Source organism: Callospermophilus lateralis, chromosome 8, assembly GCF_048772815.1.
Source record: "Callospermophilus lateralis isolate mCalLat2 chromosome 8, mCalLat2.hap1, whole genome shotgun sequence".
NCBI lineage: Eukaryota > Metazoa > Chordata > Mammalia > Rodentia > Sciuridae > Callospermophilus > Callospermophilus lateralis.
The window spans coordinates 114,309,962-114,332,398 of record NC_135312.1 but is presented as its reverse complement, the minus strand read 5'-3'; the positions used below and the strand labels follow the sequence as shown (position 1 = coordinate 114,332,398).

General features: G+C 42.2%; 1 protein-coding gene and 1 pseudogene across 4 annotated transcripts in view; one reads left to right on the top strand and one right to left on the bottom strand.

Annotated features, from left to right (window-relative positions):
- Fhip1a (FHF complex subunit HOOK interacting protein 1A) overlaps positions 1 to 22,437 on the top strand; it is a 241,577-nt gene that overhangs the window by 101,442 nt on the left and 117,698 nt on the right. The gene's annotated exons all lie outside the window — the stretch shown is intronic.
- Positions 2,737 to 5,020, bottom strand: LOC143405784 (proteasome subunit alpha type-1 pseudogene; annotated as a pseudogene).

Sequence of the window (22,437 nt, the reverse complement as noted above, 5' to 3'; positions counted from 1 at the left end):
GTAGTAGGGCAGCTCAAAGTCCATTTCCCACAAGCCTCCCCTTCCCCAACCAGCCCTTTTTAAAACTACCCATAACTTTCCAGGAACATTCTTCTTAAAACTTCTGCCCAGAACAAATATAGGAAACACTTAAAATGATAGTTTTTCCTCCTTCTGGGTGTGTGTGAAATTCTCTGTAGGCAGGCATTTAGCATTTTGGGGGAAGAATACAGACAGCCCTAGCATGGGGCTGACATTGTACAATGAATACTTAATAAATACTACTCCCAGAGAGTGAATGAGCTGGGAAGCAAATTGGCTCTCCCAGCCATTGGCATCACTGGAAGCGTTGATTAATAAGCTCTTTACCTTCATGGGGCGCTGAGCCAGCGATGGTACAAAATACATTAGCAGATGTGACTTCTGCCCTCAGGGACTTGTTTGTGAAGTGTGAAATTTACCTCCATTGTCATTCTCAGCTGACAAAATAGGTGAATGGTGGTTGGTCCAAGGAATGATGGTGGCCAGCAGAAAGCCTACAGGTGCCCTCCCCCTTTATTGTTCCAGGGTCCTTTCCTTTGAGCTGTTGACAGTACCTTTTAAAATGCCTGTTTGCTACAGTTGCCCTTCTGTTCCATATGTGTAGTGTAAGTACCTTTAAAGGGATGTATTTTCCCTCCCTTGACTTGCTTCATCTGGAAGGTTCGGATCTGCATTGGAAGCCTGAATTTGGTTGAGGAATGATTTTCCTTTCTCTGGCAGGAACTTTTATTTTTCTCATATCTGAAAATATCATTAAAACCTGGCTGGTCCTAGACAAGGATGGGAACCAGGAAGTTGTCTTTGTTCTCCCTTCTCTGGCCCTGTTCTTTTCTGTGCCCCTGCATACCTTCTGCTTCTTTTAGCTCCTTCTCATTGCACATGGCCTGGGGACCTTCCCTGTCAGCATTAAAAAAAAAAAAAAGAAAGTTTAAAAATTGGATATAATTTTAGATTTACAGAAAAGTTGTAAAAAATAGTATGGAGAGCTCCTGTTTCTCCTTTATTCATTTTCCTGAATGCTGACCTCTTATTTACCAGGCCAATAGTTCCAAGGTAATGTCCTTGGAGTGCATATTTTTTAAACCTCTTATCCTAGGGACTTTGCTTTTGTCAGGGTACAGAGATGACTTGGTTCCTTCCTCTTTCTCTTACCTTAAGGAGTCAGCAATCTAGGAGTGGGTTTTGATGACTTAAGACTTTGTCTTCCCATATGAATTTTTATTAAACTGTTCCAAAAATGGCAGTGGGGAATGTACAGATAACAGTTTCTAGTAATTGAATGTCAGCTACAGTAGAATCTGGTGAGTAGGTCCTTTTGACTTGAGTCCATGCTGGGATTCTTGAAATTGCTGTTTGTTTATTTATTCTTCTGTTCATTTAGTATTAGTTACTGCCCTGTAAGTGCCAAGTACTTTCCTAGTCTCTGGAGATACCAAATTGAACTTTATGATATAGCTCTTGCATTTAAGAAATTTGATCTAGGGCTATGGTTTGGATATGAGATGTCCCCCGAAAAGCTCAAGTGGCAATGCAAGAATGTTTGGAGGTGAAATGATTAGATTACAAGATGTGTCCTAATGAGTGGATCAATCCTTCTGATGGATTAGTGAGTTGAATGGATTATTAGATGGTGACTGTAGGTAGGAAGGACGTGGCTAGAGGAAGTAGTAGGTCACTGGTGAGCATGTCCCTGGTTCCTTGGATGGGCTTGCACACTCCTGCTCCCCCACCCCCGCTTTGTGGCTGCCATGAATTGATCAGCCTTCTTCTGCCACGTTGTTCTGTCTCACCCCAGGCCTGCCTAGAACAATGGAGTTGACTAACTGCAAACGGAGCCTTTGAAACCATGAGCCAAAGTAAATTTTTCCTCTCTAAGTTGTTCTTGTCAATTTTTTGCTTATAGTAACAAAAGCTGATTAACTTGTAGAGTGATCAAAACAGTTACAAAACAATGGAAATATGGTGGAGATACATACAGGGTGTGGTGGGAATGCAGGGAAGATCTAGCCCAATCTGACCGGTCCTCATTAAGCTGCTCCACCCAGAAAGAACACACGGGGACTGTGAAATAATATGGTTCTGTCCAGGCAAACTTACATTAAGATGGTTTAGGTAAATTCAGGGGACTGTCAGTGCTTTGTTTTTTTATAAATGGATAATACATTGCTGCCCATGAAGTAGAGTTGAAATAGTTATTAAATGCACCAGTATGCTGATTGTGGCTATTGTCCCTCCAAGAAGGTGAAACAGTTTTATTTCACAATTTGTCTTTAAAACTGAAAAGACACTTTTTTCTTTCATATAAAGACATTTCTACAATTGGGTGCAGTGGTGCATACCTGTAATCCAGCTACTTGGGGGACTGAGGCAGGAATATTGCAAGTTCCAGGAGAGCCAATTAGTGAGAGATCTTGTCTGAAAAATAAAATAGAGAAGGACTGGGGCAGAGTGCTTGTCTAGCATGCATGGGGCCCTGAATTTAATCCCCAGAATCACAAAACAAAAACAAAAACATTAGTATTGATACCTGTACTTTATAGAAAAAGATTATATAAGACCACCCCAAAGAAAAATATAACCCATTATATGGTTTCAATAAGGTTGTTTGGAAAAACGCGTTTGGACCAATGGCTCTAAGACTCTGTCCCACAACTGCGTCACCTAGTTCACAGTGTGGGTCGCTGTCATCAGTGTGTGCTCCTGTGTTCTCATCACCTAGCCTTCCATTGGTTCCTCAGCCTTTTTTGCAGGTTTGTCAGCAGATTGTGCAGGTCGCACCTTTCTCCATGATCCTTCTCAAGGACCTTCCAGGAAAGGAGACACATTATTATTCTAGATCATAAATTCCAAGTCCTTACCAACAGTTCTAGTTGGTAGAACATGTCTCATTGAAGGTACAGAGCCCATGTTTAACCTGTTCATTTGAGTTCCATTCCGTAAACTCAGACATATGTCTCTCTGAGGAAGTGTGAATTGATGGAGAAAGGGCTCACATGGACAGAACTCTGCAGTCAAAATAGTTAATGGCAGGCGGGTAGGTTTAGAAAATGTTAGTGCCCATATCATCATAGCCAGCAGCAAGCAGCTGACACCATATGGTCTCCAGCCGTACCTCTGTGTTGGTATCCGGGTCTTGCTTCTAGTTAGAGGTGCAAGATGAGACCCAGGGAGTGGTCTTGTCAAATAAAGTCTGATTTCCAAACAACTCATGGAACATAAAATTACATAACAGTCTAGCATCAGCAGTAAACCCCCAAGTTGAGATACCAATATGGTTGTCAGCATGGAGAATTTTTCCTGGTGAGCAGCAAATTCGGACTATACCCTTTTCAATGCAACCAGCTCTGCATGCAATTTCGATTTCAGACCAACTGCGGCTGAACCTTGTTTAACAGCTTCCGTTGCATATTCAGTTGGATAAACTCTGCCAAACAGTGACTTCATTGTCATACTGGTTGTGAAACGTAGTGCCAGCAGGGACCTGGATGAGCGTCGTCTTCCTGACTCTTTTCTGTGAAATTAAAAATGTGGACTTTTATAGATCTATGTGTATATACCCAGTAATACACATATGTGAATGTATATGTGTACACATATAAAAATTGACTTCAATAAATATTCTTATACCCTGTTTTCAATATTTTATCATGAAAACTTTTGTTATGAGAGATTTTAAACATAAAGTTGGAATAATTTTTCAGTAGACCCATCATTTAGACTTTCTAACAAACATTATTCTTGGCTTCTCACACATCTGTTCATTTGTCCATCATTCCTTTATTAATCTGTCTTAATTCTTTTGATATGTTTAAAGTAAATCATGAAATAGCCTCTAAGTACTTCAGTATACCTGTCATAAAAATTAAATATTTGTTTGGAGTTTTTCTTTTGGTACAAAATTTGTGCTCAGTGAAACGCATGCATCTTAAGTGTGTATTTCCTGAATTTTGAACACATGTACCTGTGTAACCCAGACGTCATCATGATATAGAAAATATACAACATCATCCATCATCATCACCCTCTATAGAAAGTTCCTTTGTGACCCTTCCCAGTCAATCCCTACCTCCCTCTTTCCAGAGGCTACTACTCTTCTAATTTTTTCCTTTTGTCTTTTGTGGTACCGGGGATTAAAGCCAGGGATACTTAACCGTTGAGCCACTCCTCCATCCCTTTTTATATTTTATTTAAAGACAGAGTCTAACTAAGTTTCTATGACCTTGCTAAGTTGCTGAGGCGGGCTTTGAACTTGTGATCCTCCTGCCTTAGCCTCCTGAGCCACAGGGAGTGTGGAGTGTGCCACTACCCCTGGCACTGTTCTTTTTTTTTTTTTTTTGCATCATAAATGTATTTGTCTGTTGTCCAATTTCAAATAAATGGAATCACACAATATATGCATTTTTTTGTGTGTGTAGTGCTTATTTCCTTTGACATAGTTTTTAAGAATCATCAGGTTGTTTATATTTTAGTTCTTTATTAAAAAAATTGCAGAGTAGGGCTGGGGTTGTGACTCAGTGGTAGAGCACTTGCCTAGCGTGTGTGAGGCACTGGGTTCGATCTTCAGCACTGCATATAAATGAACAAAATAAAGTTCCAAATAAAATAACACCAACTTTGTTTAAAAAAATTGCAGAGTAGTATCCCATTGTATGAATATACAGTTTCCCTATTGATGGACATTTGGATATTTTCATTTTTTAATGATTATGAACAAATTTGCTGTGAACATTCTTTTCCAAGTCTTTAAAGTGGATATATATGAATGAAAGTGTGTGTGTGTGTGTATAGATTTGTGTGCACGCGCTCTGTTTCTAGGGATAGACTGACTTGATCATAGGATGGACATATGTTTACCTTCATGAGCAATCACCAGGGCTGTTTCCAAAGTGGCTGCTGGTTTTACTTTTCCACTAATAACATATGTGAATTCCTGCGGCTCCACATCCTTGGGTTGTCTGTTCTTTTCACCTTGGTCATTCTGGTTGGTGTACAGTGTCATGATGACGTTTAGTACTTGTTGTGTGCTTATTGGCCATTTGTATATCTTTTGTGAAACTCTATGATCTCGTTTTCATTTTTAACACCGTCTGAGCTGTTGGAGTATTTGGAAACCGTCTTTTGCAGACATGCGCTGTAGGTCTTTACTCCCATGCTGGGACCTGCTTGTTCATTTTCTTAATGAAAATGCTTTGATGAGCATTTTTATTTATTTCTTTATGTTTTGTCTTTTTGAGGTGGTGAGGGCTCTCACTAAGTTGTTGAGTCTGACCTTGAACTTGTAGTTCTCCTGCCTCAGTCTTCCATGTATAGCTGGGATCACAGGCATGTGCCACTCCACCCAAAAAATGAGACAGTCATTATTTTTCCTATTATTGTTTTCTGTACCCTAAGAAACCTTCCCCCACTCCCAACTCGTGATGCTCTTCTCCTCTAAAACTTTATGGTTGTGTCTCTTACATTCGCATCTGTATTATACCTCAAGTCAGTTTTTGTGATTGTTGTGAAGTAGGGGTCAAGGTTAATGTCCTCTGTACAGATATCCAGTTATTCCAGCACAGTTTGTTGGAAAAGCACCCCCCCCCCCATTGTTGGACTGTGTTGGTTCCTTTGTTGGAAATCATGGCTGTGAATGTGGGAGTCCACTTCAGGAGCACTGTGTTCTGTCTTGTAGTTCTACTTTGATTAGTGTTGCATCCTTCTTAATAGTTGTGTATTTGTATAGATGTTCCATAAGTCATGTGGAATCACTGTGCCATTGTCGGACATTTTGAAGTTCACTGTTTTTTGCTATGAAAAGCAGTACTGAGACATACACATTACATCTGTTCAATCTCTGTTTATCTAAGTGGAAGTGGTAGAAATGATTTATGAATAAAATTCAAGGAGAATATTTACAAGAGTAATGTTAGTGTTTAGTTTTATATAATATAGTCTAATTTTTATTTCTGTGACAAAGGAGAGTACCTGCTATTTACAAGAAAGTAAACTGAATACTATGACCAGTACCCATGAAGTTCTTGTCAACTGGGAGAAGAATATTCATTTTGCTTAGCCAACTTTCCATCACTATAATGAAGTACCTGAGAAAATTAACTTAGAGAAATGGTTTATTTGTCTTATGGTTTTAGATGTACCAGTTCAAGACTGGGCAGACCCATTGCTTTAGACCTCTGGTAGGAGTGCTGGATGGCAATGGTGGAGCCAGCTGCTCACATCAAGAGCCAGGAAGCTAATCCATAGAGAGAGAGAGGAAGAGACAACTTCTCACAGTCCCCTTTGAAGTTATGCCCCCAGTAACCCCAGAGCCAAAGACCTATTTGGCTGTACTGATACTGAAAATTAAACCCACAGGCGCTTAATCACTGAACCACATCCCTAGCCCTTTTTATTTTTATTTCGAGACAGGGTTTTTCCAAGTAGCTTAGGGGCTCACTAAGTTGCTGAGGCTGGCTTTGAACTTGCAATCCTCCGGCCTCAGTCTCCTGAGTAGATGGGATTACAGGTGTGCGTCACCATGCCTGGCTTTGGCTATACCTCTTCAAGGTTTTCCCACCTCCCAGCAGTGCCACCCTGGGGATCAAGCTTTATTTTGGAACCAGGGGTTGAAGCCAGTGGGTGCTTAACCACTGGGCCACAGTGGGCCTTTGAGGAATACTTATCTAAGCCATAGCAACTTCTAAATGTCTTTTATGGATTGTTTATATTATACTCACAATGAAAGTTATTAAAGAAATATAAAAACTAAAGACTTCAAAAGGTCTTTCCTAGAACACGTTGTTCTCCATGGATCTCATAATAGATTGTGAGCATGTATTTGCATGCAGGTCAGCAGATCGAAAATGAGAAGCAGATATTTGACCAGTTGTCTAAAGGCATTTGCTCAATTATGGAAACAGAATAGCAGTTATAACTCATCTCATGCGTACTGTCAGATGTGAGAGGTTATCTTTCTTAAGCTTTTTTATATGGTAATCAGAAAGACATTTAGTTGTGTAAATGATCCCCAAGGTACATGTTTTTTATTTTATGTGGGTATATAAATAAAATACTACTTGTGAAGTGTTTGTAAACGCTCAGCTTCTTTATGTGATCATTTATCCTCTTAAGAGGAGCAATTTGCAGTGGAAAGGCCACCCTGGATTTCATTTTAAGTATTTGAGATGCTTTTCTCGGGGGAAGATGATTTTAAGGGGAAAGAGTTATTTTGGGTAAATATTTAATATTTTTTTTCACGTTCTCTCCCATACAAACAGTGAAATAATTGTACATCATTATCTTTTAAGAGGTTTTCTTATGTTTGCTGTAATAAAAATTAATATCTCTGGTGGAAGGATCACTGTACTGGAAAACTGCAGCTTTCGTAAATTATTTAGTCATCTCTGCAGTCTAATCAGGGTTTGATAGCTGCAACTTGTAGCAAGCCAGATTTTGGCAAAGCAGAAAGACAGAGGACTGTATCCAGAGCAGTATCAGAGGAACGCTGTGTGTGAACGGGTTCTTCAGACTTTCACAGATGCCTTTTAATTTCTCAGTAAATTAGAGACTTCCTTTTTGGGCCATGTCAGTTATTTTTAACCAAGTAAAAACTCTTTTCTGCCTGAAACTTTCGTTATCAGACTATGATCTCTTATAAATAAATTAGAATCTTTTGGAAGGCTACTTCCTTTTTTCCTGTCTTTCCTCTCTTTTCTACTGGGCGAATGAGTAAAGTGATCAAAGAGCCATTTATCCAGCCCCAGTGTTGACTCCAGCCTTCACTGCTGACGCAGTTTCTGGAGCATTGTGAGTATAAGACAGGGGAACCCTCTAATCCAGACCTGGCCCAGTTCAGTGTGAGATGGTTCAAGATACAACGGTTAGTTTTAATTGCATTTTGAGCTATGTCCCAGAGTGAATTGCAGGAGCCCCAGAATGAACTTAATTCCTGGTTACTCTTGGTGGAGCAAAATTTCTCTTTTCCCATGAAACCTACTGGACATCCTTAGTCTAACTTTCTCTGTTCGGGAATCTCCCCGTGGGAAGTGAGTGGAGATTCAACCAGGTTGGAGGACAGGCTTGTCACAGCTGGCTGCCAACTGATGTCCATCCCCTCCAGGGTCCAATTTTCCAGCCTCCTGCCTGTTCTCCTAATGAGAAATAAAGCAGAAAATGATCCAGAATCGAAACCAAGCCCAAACCATAAAACAAGATTAAGATGGATTTTATCCTTTGGCTCTTGAACCATCTTATCTAATTCTATTTCAGTAGCTTTTGATAAAATGTGTCACATATATAAAGTCATTTTATAGATCTTTCTCTTTCCATCTCTTTCCTTCCTTCCTCGCTTTCTAAATAAGAGGTGGGAGACTGTATGCCCGTGTAATTCTAAAGTGGAAGCTTAAAATTAAGAACCGTTTCTTCTCCCTCCTCCTTTACACTTGGTCTTTAACACTCGCCCTCATGGAGAGTGTGTTTGGTTTTGTGATCAATGTGGCTGTCTGGTGTTTGTGATTTTCTCCCGCTTGACTCTTGCTGCTAATGAACATGATCATTTATACTGTGTCACTGTAGTATAGGCATGTTTAATAATTGATTGGGCCATGGTAGGTAGAGAGCAGCAAATGCAGTCCCTTTGTTGCCATGGTAATACATTTGGTTAGGGGGCTGTCCATCATTTGGACCACATGGATCTGGCACATGGGACATAATCGCCTGTGGTTGAGGTGGTTGGAAGACAAAATCAACTTAAGAAGAGGTAGCATTTTGAAGCAAATTAATATGTATTTCAGAGCATATTAGGACTCACAATTGTAGAGTAACTTACCTTTTTTATTATTGAAAGGCTCATTTTCAGCTAATATGTCAGCGTAGAAAATGAGTCAAGTGACAGATTTGTTTACTTGCTAACACGGTGGGATTTGATCATTTATTGTACAAAATGGTAATTGTGTGAGGTTTGCTTCTTCCTTCTATCATCCCAAGGAGGGTTTCTGATGCCCTGTTTATTAGGGACGCCATAGGGAAAGGACAACATATTCTCTCCTCTTATTCTTTATTTTAATAAAAAAATCATAGGTTCTTAAATGTAGAGGCTTTGCTTATGTATGCTTTCAACAACTGTTTATTGAGCCTTCAACCAGGGGCTCTTAGGGACTGGATACTGTGCCAGCCCAGCAGTTGTGCTCCCTGCCCTCACAGCGGGAAGGCTCTGGCGGGCAGTGTCCCTCTAGCACTGTCCTTTCCCTTATGGAGAAATCTCCCTGCATATTTAGTAAGTTTTTACAACCGTTTTTTTCTTCCCAGAATAGTTTTTTAATGTTTCTCCGGGTGGCTTATTAATATCATTTGTCAACAACCAACATGAAGGCAAATGAACACTGTGGTGGCCGAAGCCCTGGCCCTTCTGTGGATCCACGTCCTTCCTGTCCATGATGTGCAGCCTCCAGTGCTGCCTCTGTCATGGTGTCATTGGCACCAATAGCACTCGCTCTCTGGACAGTTCACTCAGTGTCCCACACATTGCTCTGTTTTTTCTTAAATGTTATTACTTATCTTTTATGTCATCTTTCCACACCTCTTAAAAGTGCTGGGGTAGAAGAAAAAAGCTAAAGCCAGTGTGAAGCCTCAGCACCTTTATTTTGTAGAGTCATACCTGTAGAAATGAAATCATAATTGGTTATTTAAAAAAAGTCAGGATGATACCCCAGCATCCAGACCCTGAGATCCACCCCCCACCCAATTCTCCTTGGCCATTTCTAGGAGGAAGAGCCCGCAAGTGCAATGTTCTCCACCTGGCGAGGGAGTCTCGTGACTGTGGATGGCCATCAAGAGGGCCGACCTTTGGGGCTGGCTGTGACCTTAGGCATGATGGGTTATGACAGTGTTTAGGTATCATAGAGCCAGGGGATGCAGCACTTAGTCAGGAGTTTCAATTAGACACATCAAGCTTTGGAAGTCACTGTGGGCTTCTGAGAAGATGCTTAATGTGAACAAATGAACACTCCAGGGAAGATAAAAGAAGCACTTGCTTCCATGTGTTCACGTGGTTGGGGGCAGGGAGGACAGCTAGAGGTGCCCTTGGAAGGGAAGTCTTACCCTTCTGACACAGAGAGGCTCAGGACTCTTTGATTTTGAACTGAGATGCCATAATAAATACATGACAGAAATAGGAATCAGATTCTCATGTCAGTGCCATCTCTTTTGATCAAAGTGGGCTTTCTGGCTCTGAATTTTGATGATTATCTTATTTTCCCTTGCTGAAGGATCATTCCAACATAGCTTGACCTTTATCCCATGCTTATGCTGCTCTAGTCCTGATTTAAATAGGTTGGATATTAAGAGACACCTACTAGATTCAATAAAAAGGGACATTTATTGCAAGGATTCTGGAAGTCAGGCAAAGTTAGGACTCAAGTCAGGACTTGGAATGCCAGCTAGCACTCTTTTCTATTTTCTTTCACTCAACTGGCTTGTACTCAACGTAATTGAGGTAGGCTTCTCCAAGTTTCTGCTGAATTTATGTTCCAGTTGTTGAAATAACTAGAAAAACACCTTGAGCATTTTCTGACCCTAAATTCTTGGGGGAGACCATTTGATGGGCTCAGCCCCGTTCATTTGAGTTAACACAGGTGAGAGGCGAGATGGCCAGGCTCCACATGCCCAGACAGCTGCCAAATCCCAACCCTGAATTTGAGGCACTGGGGGCCAGAGAGGATAATCTGAGCAGATACCCCTGACAAGTTGAAAATCCCCACTTAAAGTTGCCCAGATTCCTGAAAAGTTGTGTGCCATTGTTTTACTAACATTTTGAAATCTTTCTGAGGCATCATGAGGAATTAGATTTATTCTGTCCATTTTGCTAATTGCATCACATAAAAACCGTTCCGATCTGGAGCTTTGCGTTGAAGCTGGCGGTTTCTGCTCACCTCTGCACTCCTCTGCCCTGCTGGAAAATTAGCTTTCCATTTATTTATTTATTTTGCAATATAAGCATTGAGAAGTTAAAGGTCTATGGTGCTTTAGTACAGTGCCTCGACAATTAAAATCTGAGTTTTCACGTATGGAGAAATTTTGTTAATTGTAAACCACATTTCTTTTGATTGTATTTATACTCCTGCCATAGAAGTGTAGAAATGAATAACCTTGAGATATGCATACCTCAGAAGGTTTACTCGCTTCCAAGATTCTGATTTTATTTATAAGGCTGCAAAAAGAAGAAAAAACAAACAAACAAACAAACACTCAATGAAATTTGTTGTGATTCACTGCTCATCACCTTGAGCTGTTGCCACTCAATGCTAGAAAGGTACTGAAACTCAGACAGCAAGAGGACTGAATAAAAACCCTGTAGCTCCAAACAGAAGCCCGAGGGTTGCTATTGCAGGCATTTCTTGTCACATATCGGGTGGACCCAGGCCAGTGGCTTTAGATCTGAGCTTTTTTGCCCACTCCCACCCCTGTGGGAAGGGAGTACTTTTGTCAATTACAGCAGCTGCTCTCAAGGCTGGTTCTTTTGCTGGCTGAAGGAAAAGCTAACGGGAACAACAGATTTCAAGCCCAGTTGAGCAGTGGTCTGACAAAAAGTAAATCTGGATAAATTATGCTGCGGCCTGCTGGAGTCCCACTGTCTCCCTCGCTGGGTTTGATGTATGCAGCAGTACTTTTCTGCTGCTGTTTTTAAATAAACAGTAAACAAATTCTCTGTCCTATGCAGATTTGAGAGAGGCATTGAAGCAGGTGGCTCTGAAGTGTACATCAGGGGTGTCTGCTGAAGCCTGATGTCCATTCTGTTGAAATATAGAACTCACACATTTAAGCCAGAAGACCTGGAGTGGAACAAATTGGGTTGCAAGCCTGGTAATAAAGTAAATGATGAACAGAAAGAGACCCCAGAAGTGCTGCAGAAAACCTGGTGGAGGATGGGAGGCCAGGCCAGGGGCGGTGGGTGCTAGGGAGGCCCACATGTGGCCCCTGCGGGCTCGGTGCCTCTTCCTCCTCGGACTCCTTTCCCAAGTTCATGTCTTTTCATTTCTGTGTTCCATCCTCCACATCATGAAAAAAATAAAGTTTATTATGTCTACCTACAACTAAAAATATCAAAAAAAAAAAAAGAAATCCAGCTTCGTTTCATTCTCAAGAAATGTTAGAGTAAAAAACAAAAAAGAGAGTAAATCCCTCCCCAAGGAACCTATAAATGGTGGCGAAGGTAGGGCTCCCGACTTTAATATTGTACTTCACGGAACTTCTTAAAGCCATTATATTTATAGTGGTCCCCCCCCCCCCACCGCACTCCATCTGCCCCACCTTTCCTTTGGTGGCCTGCCTCTGTGAGGGGCTGCCTTTCTCAGGTAGTGGGGTCAAGGCCTTTCTCCTTCCCATCTGTTAGAGAGGCTCACAGAGCAGCCTGAGCGCTTCTCAGCCCCTCCCGGCCTCTCTCAAAGGCAGTGTTGGCTTCCCACCTGCCTTATTTCTGGCTGCAGAGAACAGACACAGCATCCTGTGACCTCAGGAGTAGGAAGCTTATTGTTCCATCTTAGGGAAAGAGCATTCAGCTCCAGGAAGGACCAGGGCGGGGGGAAACCGGACACCTAGAGGGAGGGAAATCAGAGGCTGCTTGGAGCCCCACTAGTTCTGGGAGTGCGCCCTCACTCCAACCCAGCTGCTCTCTGAGTTGCTCCTCTGTCTCTGGCCTGTCTGCTTTCCTGCCTGCTGCTGGCCAGCTTTATTTTCTGGATTTGAACTGGGAATTTGAATGGCTGAGCTCCTGGAATGCCATAGTTGACATTTAGGCATGTCACAGGTTGGTGGCCAACCCAGGCATACGTTGCTTTCAGGCCAGGTTCCCACTGTTGGTTCTGTGAGGACTATGTAGTTCCATTGGACTAGCAGGTTGATGTTGTGCATGTGTGTGTGTGTGTTAGTGTATACATACACATGCACTTGCATGCTTAAGTACAGAAAATCATTGTCGGAGACTGCCCCCAAGCAGCGGTTGGGAATATTTCCAGTTTCCTGAGGAGGGGCGGTGGGGCAGGGCATCACCTGCGCTGGTGTGTGGAGTGCACTCCCAGAGATACTCATAAGATACTAGCAGGGCAGAAGGTATTATCCCTGTTTTGAAACTGAGGAAATTGGGGCCAAAATAGGTTAAGTACTTTGCCTAAAGCTATAGACTGAGTAGGGAGCAGAGTTGGGATTTAAAGCCAGATTTATTTGACTCCACTAGGCCATAATGTGTTTTTAAATTTTAATGAGGCAGGAAGCGTCATGAGTAGAGCTGCCCCTTCCTTATTCTTGGAGGGACAGGCCTGTAAGATTGCAGAGCTGTGTTCCCAGTGCCCGGTAACCACCGCAGCTTCTGAGTGTCCTCTTCAATCTGATTCCCAGGCACTGAGTTTTAATGACTTCTCTTTAGTGGCTGAAAACTCAGACTCTTTTTAGAGGTCCTTCCTTCTGAGTTGTCAGGCATTGAAGGGCAGCGGCTGACACTCAGTGCTTGGAGTCAGCACTGGCCTCCCTATAGCACAGCTGGATTCGGGGGCATGTAGGGGGAGTTCTCAGGTGGAGAGGTCTCCATCTGGGGGACCTGCTTTGGAAGGGGCTTCCCAAAGGGGCCTGTGGGTGCTGCTGGGTCCCTTCTTTGTTCTGTTCCTCATGGGGTCTCTGGTGCCCTGCCTGGAGGCCAGGGCGTTGCCGTGGCAGCTGACAGGAGATGTGCAGCACTGTCTGCGTAACTGCATGACTCCACCTGCTCTCAGAAGCCTCCACGAACCGCGCCCTCCTAGCACAGCAGCCTTTCCACTGCTCTTCGTTCAGATTTTACCAGCCCTGGGACGGGAGGCTGGTTTTCTGATGCCTATCTGGACTTCTTTCGGGTTCAGCGTTGGCTTCTCTGGCTGTGTGTTTAATCTGCTCTGGGGAGAAGTATGTGCAGCCGACGGCTCCTTCTCCTTCCTGCCCCTGCTCTTTTCACCTTAGGGCTTTGGTGGCTGTCGCAATTAACAGTATAGACTTTAGAGCCAAACAGACCTATTCTCCTCTAGCACTTTCTGGCTGGGGCACCTTTGAAAAGTTGCTCAGTCCCTCTGAGCTTGGGGTATGTGAAAAAAGCACTCAGCGCAGCATGGGGCCCAAGGTAGTGGCCCAGGAGAAGTTAGGTGCTGCTAATACTAATAATGATCTGAGTAGTCACTGCGTCTTTCTCAGGCCTGTTAGTGCTCCTTGTTCCCAAAGGGGGAGCTCTTCACTTGGATCTGCAGCAGCGTGGTAATGGACAGGAGCCCTAATGCAGGGTCTTTTTGTTTATATTCTGTTGTCACCCCAGGGTTTGAAGCATTTTGAGTGTTATAAAGCATATTTTGTATGAAGATAATTACCAGGCTTCTAATGTAGTTGGTAGCCGAGGTGTTTTAATTAATGATGTGCCAGACACCCTTTCAAATAGGGTGAAGTATGATTTTTAAAGCCTTTATCTACTCGGTCATAATTAGGGACACTTGGAACGTTCCAGCATAATATCTGCTGATTTGCACACTTTCATTAAGCAATCAGGATTGAATGACCCAGTGACCAGCTTTTCATGGGATCAGGTTCCAATTTTTCAGGTGGAAGAGCGGGCTCTGCTCTCTGTTCTTCTCCCCTACCAGTGATAACTTTAACTCACATCTTGTTTTTCTAAAATGAAACTTTTGTGCATTTTTTTTGAGGTTTGATTTCTGTAGAATCCCTCCATCACATTTTCTTCCTTTTTTGTCATATGAACCTGTTTGGCCAAGTCTCTCTGTTAGTACAATTTTCATGTGGTACCATTTGTGGGTGTTAGAGGTTGTTAATAATGGAAGGAAAAAATAAAGTTTGTGCCATGAGAATCAGAAAACAGAGGGAGAAGAGTAAAGTTGAAAACTTGAAACCTGGGCCAGGGTAGACTATGATCTAGCATCTGCAAGGCCCTGTGTTTGATCCCCAGGACCACAGATAATTAAAGCAAAGCTACCACCAGTAACAGAACCTTGAAACTGAAAGGGACTGTCGAGTTCTTCTCTACCCTTCATTTTTATGGGCCAAGCTCCACAAGAACAGGGACCATGCTTGTCTCATTCAGTCTCTTTCTCCCACCTGGCACTCAATCTGGTGCCGAGTGAAATTGGCTGGATACATGGATGTGTAAATTACATTAGTATCTATAGGGGCAGAGCTTGGGTCAAAGTCTGGATCTCCTGGGCCCACAAAGAGATGTATGAAGAAAGCAGAAGGTAAAGAAGGCAAGAATTTGTGTGTGTGTGTGTGTGTGTGTGTGTGTGTGTGAAATCAAAACAGAACTATTTAAGGAATATATAAGAAAGTTTCATAATGGAAGATATAAATTTGGTTCACTAGTGATTCATATGGAAGGAGTCTGTGTAGCCTTGCTTAATCCAGCAGTGCTATTTGATTGTTTTTCAGAAAGTAGTAATTTTTCAGAGAGTAACTGTATAACCATCTTGCCATTGTTCAAGCTGTTATCTTTTCTTGGTTTTGTCACTTTATTGCTTAAACCAGAATGACTTTCCCAGCCAAGTCTTTATTAATTTTCTCCCTTTTCAGCTTAGCTTATTGTTGTGAAAAAAAATTCAAAAATTTTTCTTGCTATGATGCAGATTATATAATTTCTAATCTGCTTGCATTTGTCAAATCTTTTATACATTGAATGAATCAAAAAGTAGAACTTCAGATGCCTTCATTGAATATAATTTTGATTTTTTTTTCCCTTTGTGGTACTGGGGATGGAACCCAGAGTTGCTCTACTACTGAGCTACATCCCAAGTGTTTTATTTATTTATTTTAAATATATTTTTTTGATTTTTTTAGTTGTAGATGGACACAATACCTTTGTTTTGTTTAATTATTTTTTTGTGGTGCTGAGGATCAAACCCAGTGCCTCACATGTGCTAGGTAAGTGCTCTACCACTGACCACAACCCCAGCTCTATTTTATTTTGAGTTAGGATCTCACTAATCTGCCCAGACTGGCTTTGAATTTGTGAACCTCCAGTTCCTGCCTCCTGAATTGTTGGTATTACTGGTCTGCACTTCTACACCTATCTGATTATTGTTTTTGCTTTTTAGTGGTGCTGGAGATAACCCGGGGGCCTCCTGCATGCTGGGCAAGTGCTTTACCACTGAGCTACCCCCCCACCCCCCCAGCCTGGGTTTTGAATTTTATGTCAGTTCTCCAAACATGCTGTCTGATGAGCAGATTCTGTGGGCTAGATGCTCTTCCTCTTCCACTCCTCGTCGCTCCCACACAATGGGACTTTCAGGCACACCATGAGTGGCTTCTCCTACCCTCACGTCTCGATGCTAGATCAGGTCAGAGAGGAAGTTGGTGGTAGTGGTTTTCTGGGACCAGGAAGGAGGGGGGGAACAAGGGTTCTTGGAGAGCACAGAGTGCCATCAGCCTCCCCCCATCCCTCCCGTTGGAGCTGAGGGCCATCTGCTGATGATTGTGGTGCGCGGCCGTTTCCCTGGCAGGTGGAGGTGAGGGTGCCCCCCCTTTCCTTGTTGGCAAGGGCCCTTCCGCAGTGTACCTTGGTGGTGTTTTGGCATGTGACTCTCAGATAGCAGTTGTCACCCGGAAGGCACGGGGAGAGAGGAGCAAGAGCAAGAGCCGTCACCGTAGGGCTGGCATGTGAATGTGAGGAGCCGGTTAGGGGCTGTGTGTGGTGGCATACGGGGTGTATTTTCTTTAGCTCCCTGGAACACACACTATGACTTCCAATTATGTAGGCATCCAGAAGAATTAGTTTTGAAAATCCCTAAAGTATGCCTGTAGACCTGTTTACCAGTCCATCCGTAATTATTTATTGATCATGTGTGGCGTAACCGGCCGGGCCAGTCCCTGCTTCCAGAGGGGAGTGAAATTTGGCCTAGGGTTTTCTAACTGTCATTCTGTTTGTGATTTAGGTTATTAGGGAAAGCCCATTTACCCCGAAATCAAGACAAATAGCCTGTGGGAGTTTTGAGTGGAAATTCATCTGTTTTCTCTGTCACTTTGGAGAAGGTGCCACACTTGTACATTCAGCAGTGGATTATGTACAATCAACTGTGATGAATGTATGAGCATTTTTAATTAGTCTTCATGCCCTCTGTCTAATGCAATCAGAAACCCCCGTATCAGGGTAGGGATTTATAATCAATCATTCATCATCTTCTGAGGTGTGTATAAACCTATTTGCTTTTAGTCTGTAACTTAAAATATCTGCTACAGGGAAGTATTATGTAACTAGGCAGATATCTATAAACCAAGTATATTTTGAGCATCTTGACTTAAATCTCAAATTGCAGATTGCTCTGATTAAATGTAATTGTGAGAATTAAGGTGTCACTGGCTTCCAATCTGTATGTGGAAAACCCACCAACAGACAAATTAGTTTTAGAGGAAAAGCATGAGTCTGGCATCAGGGAGACCTGAGTTCTCAGTCTAGCTTTGTAAACCCATTGCTTCATCTGTAAATGAAGCAGATTGGGCAGCTGGGTGCAGTGGCACATGCCTGTCATCCCAGCAACTCGGGAGGCTGAGGCAGAAGGATCACAGTTTGAAGCCAGCCTCAGCAATTTAGTCAGACCATATTCAAAATAAAAAATAAAAAGGTCTGGGGATGTGGCTCAGTGACAAAGTACCCATGAGTTCAGTTCCTACTACCAAAAACAAACAAATGAACACAAAAACTGGATTGAAACACCTGCCATTGAAGTTCTCATTATGCTGTATTAAAGTTATCACAGAAGTGCTGTCAATAAATGTCTTGGGACAGCTAACTCTGTACTAGGCACCTGTTCCTTGTAGCAGCACATGGAGCCCACATTCTCTCACTCACTCCATTTCCCTTTACAAGGTAATTGCTATGAAAAGACCCCCTCGGTCCTTAGCCAGGGAGTTCTTGGTGGGGAGGCCGAATCCCATAGGCTAATGTTTGAAGATGTTATGATTAGCTTCACCAAAAGTACTGAGTTGAATATAGAGTCCTACAGAGGTTTATTTCATTTTATTTTTTTATTTATCTTAGTGGCTCTAACAAAATTTTGCAATGTAAATAAAATTGACAAATTTTCTAATTGAACAGACAACCAAATTATTCCTATATTTTAATCTGCTGTTAAAAATCCAAAGTGTAGAGAATTCAAGAGCAAGTGAATCCCCTGTTATGAGCAGCACTAGTGAGGAGAATGGGTTCTTAATGATCGGTCACATGTAGCAGGACAGCTCCGGGGAGTCTGCTTGCACCCTCGGCCTTCAGATGCCTTGACCCTGTGAGCTGGTACTTCCCCTCCTCAGATTTTAACTGAAGGACAGAATCATGGGTGTGCCAAATGTTTAAAGAATGTCCCATGCACACAGTGACATTCAAAATCTGCAGACAAACTAAACATCTACCCATTAGCAGATTGATAGAATGAACACAGTATATCATTAAATATGTCAGTAAATGATATGTCACTAAAATGGCACATATTTTTAAGGAAAAAAAAATAAAAAGACTTCCTATGAACCAGGCTTTTTCCCTCCGATGATGAAAACCAGATAATACTAGTGACACTTGTTAGTTTTAGAAATTTAGAATATACAGATAAAACCAATAAAATTAAACACACATGCAGTCTTACTTTCCAGAAGAAACCACTGTTGACATTTTGAATGATATCTTTTTTTTTTTTATATTATGTGTGTGTAAACGTGTGTGTGCGCACATGTGTTTGTATTTGTGATCACCTGCAAGCTTTATGAATGTTAGTGTCTCTCCTATTTCCTTACCAGGATTAACCTACATTTCTGTACAGAGTTGTGTTATGGGACATCTGGCCATCCAGCTGGTTCAATGGCTTGCCCATGAGGACCAGTCGTGGGAGACCATGGGGAGTGGTGGAGTCTAGAGCTTAGATGTTGTGCCCAAAGGTCTCCAGTGAGGCTAGTAATCAAACATGAGGCTGTGGGCTGGCCTCAGTATTATCACTGCTTATTTGAGAAGGCCTTTGATAGGTATAGAGTAGTGTCTATTTTGTGGGGGTGGGGTGAAGAGGGAAAGTTTATTTGCAGATCTCTCAGTTTTCTTAGAAATGGGCTAACTGCTCAAGGCAGGTAATTTTTCTACCCGCCTGTCTATTAGGGATTATCTCCCAGTGTAAATCCTGCAAATTAAAGTGTGGGGATGACCTTGAGCTACAGAGCATAGTGCTGTACTCGCCTTCTGGAAAGCAATTGACTCTATAGCATTTCTCCCTCAAGGGATGTGGCGGAAAGACAAAGTTCCCTCCCTGAGAGACTTAACTCATATTTTTTCCAAACAAGAATAATCTTGCCTGCGGATACCCTTTCATGTTAGAGGCTAGCTTTTGAGAATGCAGCTGGCTTCTTTTAATAATACAGTGGAAGTTCTCTTTACCTATCTAAGTGCTTTCCTGGATTGTCAGTGCTTTCCATTCTGTCTGAAAAAACACAGACTATTTCTAGTGAGCTCTCAAAGCTGCAAATGTCTCCCATTGCCAGCAGCAAGCATTGTTATAGTAATTACACAGTTTCATCATATGACATAGAAACAGGAAATGTATGTGAAAAGGAAGTTGAATTTAAAAAAAAAATTTAGTTGTAGTTGGACACAATACCTTTATTTTATTTATTTTTATATGGTGCTGAGGATCGAACCCAGCATCTCACGTGTGCTAGGTGAGCACTCTACTGCTGAGCCACAACCCCAGCCCCAGGAAGTTGAATTTTTGGGGAAGGAATAAAGGCAGGTTGCCATAAAATGTTGCAACTGTCAAATTGGATGTGGAAGACAGAACTCTAAATGGTTGGGAAAGATGTTTAAAATATGGAAGGATTCCACACTGAGATAGAGTCGCACTGAAGTTTTTTTCAACTTCCGGTAGTCCAAACAGGAAATTACAGATGATGCATTTCATGAGTACAGTTCATGCATGAAAGACAAATTTGAACTTCTGTCAGTAGATATGTAGTTGAAGAACTAGCCTTGGTCTATATGGAAATGATAGCAAATAAATTTGATTTTTATGTTTCATGATAAAATATTTAAGAAATGTATATGTCATTTTTTATAATTCTGTACCTTAAATGACGTATTCTATCTATCCATCCATCTCAATTGCAAGTAGGATTTCTGCAGTCATTCTTCCCACAGAGCTGTATGCAACAAAATTGAATAGTTGACCAAGACTTGTCTGCAGCCAAGTTGGGGAGAGGGTATTTTAATGAAAACATACTTTAAAAGGAAGGTATTCATAAATAATTTTAAACAATTCTTAATGAAATTTTGTTTGGATGTGGTGGCACATGACTATAATCCCAGCAACTCAGGAGGCTGGGGCAGGAGGATTGCAAGTTTGAGGCCAGCCTCAACAAATTAGCAAGGCCTTAAGCAACTTAGCAAGACCCTGTCTCAAAGTGGAAAACAAAAAGGGGGGCTGGGGATGTTGGTTCATGGTAAATGCCCCTGAGGGTACAAGAAAAAAAAAAAGAAAAATTTTGTTTGATTCTTTCATTTTATAGCATAGTTCTATCTAGTTTTGTTTTTCAAATACTTCAAATATAAGTAATATACACTTAGTAAAATGGTAAAAATCAACATTTTGTTTTCCTGTGAAAAACTTCTTATGTTCATGGTGGCTATTGTTCAGTATCAAGTGATACCAGATGATTCATTTTTCAAGTTCCAGGATGTTCAAAATTCTCTATAGACATAAAATCGGGATAATAAACTATCCTGACTTTACACATGAACAGATAGTCTTATAAAGAAATCTTAGTGGTGACAATAAGAAGTTTAGAAAATTAAAGATGTGAACTGTGCTTATGTGTCAGACTCCACTGGCTCCGCGTCCCAAGTGTCTGGATTCCCTGGTTCTGGTGGCGCCTGCTGCCCTGGGCATTCCCAGCTTCTCCAGGGCCTCCCGACTGAGTTTCCTCCAGGCAGTGACGGTGAAGGTAGAGCAGGCAGGACAATTTGGATAAATGACTATTTGAAATTTTCTTTCTGCCACTCTGATTTGGCCTGCATTCACGAGGTAAGCGCAATTACATAACCTCCTCCCTGCCCCCCTAAAAAATATTTGCTTTTTGGACGTGTATGTCCCCCCTAAAGGTATCCAGCCAGCAGCTGCCCTTTGCCGCCATCAGACTGTTAGATGAAGTTTGAAGTCCTCACTTCTTTTTTCTCTGGATTGTCTTCTCTTCCCTTTAAGTTTTTTTTTTTTTTTTAAAGCACACCGACTGATTTTAGATCTTCTCTTGCATTAGCAACAAAAGACTAGATAATCCTTTATTACCTGTGAATGGTTAAGTGCCCAAGAATAGTTGTTGAGCAAATGCAGTAGTTGGCCAGGCTCTACAGATGTGTGTGCTCAGGACCCGGGTGGAGGGGCGCTGCACTGCCTTCCTGGAACCCAAGAGCAGGATGGAAGGCGGGCGCTGTGCAGTCGGTGGCCCTGCTGGAGCTTGTAATGGGACTTCAGCCAGGGCGCGGACATTTTTGCAGTCCATTATGCCTCTTCTTCTTTTCCACCATAAGAGTTCTTTCTTCTGAGACTCGTGTCTGTCATCACCATCCAATAATATTCTTTTAGTGCCGCGGTGCCGGGTGCTGGCAGGCTTCATTCTCTCTAATGAGGGCAACGTGGGGCTGAAGGATAGGCTTCTGTGAGACGTTGCCCGTCCAGGGAGGAGTGATGGGTGACGCCTGAGTGAGCTAATTAGACCAGTCACACATTTGTGTTGGCAAGCTCTTGAAAACAAGAGGTAAATCAGCCCTGCCTTGTGCTGGGAGATGCTATCACACTTGGGCTCTGTCCTATTAGCCATTAGTGGGTTCTTTATCTTGATTTTGTAAATAGCCGCCTCCTTCACACAATGAACGTTCATGCTCTCTGCTTCCCCGTTGGTCACTTTGGTCATCTGCTGAGGTACACCCTTTCAGTCCTCAGGAGTTGCTTGGATGGAGACTATGCTGTGTGAGGCTTTGCTTTGTGCTGCTGTTGGTTTGACCTTTAAAAAAAAATGCTTTAAAATTAAGTAACTGCACAAAATACTTGACAAAACCTACAGAAATCAAAATATCCTCAGTGGATTGTGAGATGTGACTTGTCTCTCCCAAGACTCATTGTTGGTAAAGTTCTCTTAATTTTCCCTTCCCAGTGTCTTGGAGCTGGGCGTAGTGGCACCTGCCTGTGATCCCGTGACTCAGGAGGGCAAGTTCTGAGCCAGCCTCAGCAATTCAGTGAACTGCTGCCTTTACAAAAAGGGCTCGGGATGTGGCTCAGCGCTACACACACACACACACACACACACACACACACACACACACACATTTTTTTTTTTTTTTGCCCCTCTGTATTCTCTTTGCTATCACCTGGTGCAGTCTCTCATCAACACAACACCTGCTTTGTTTAT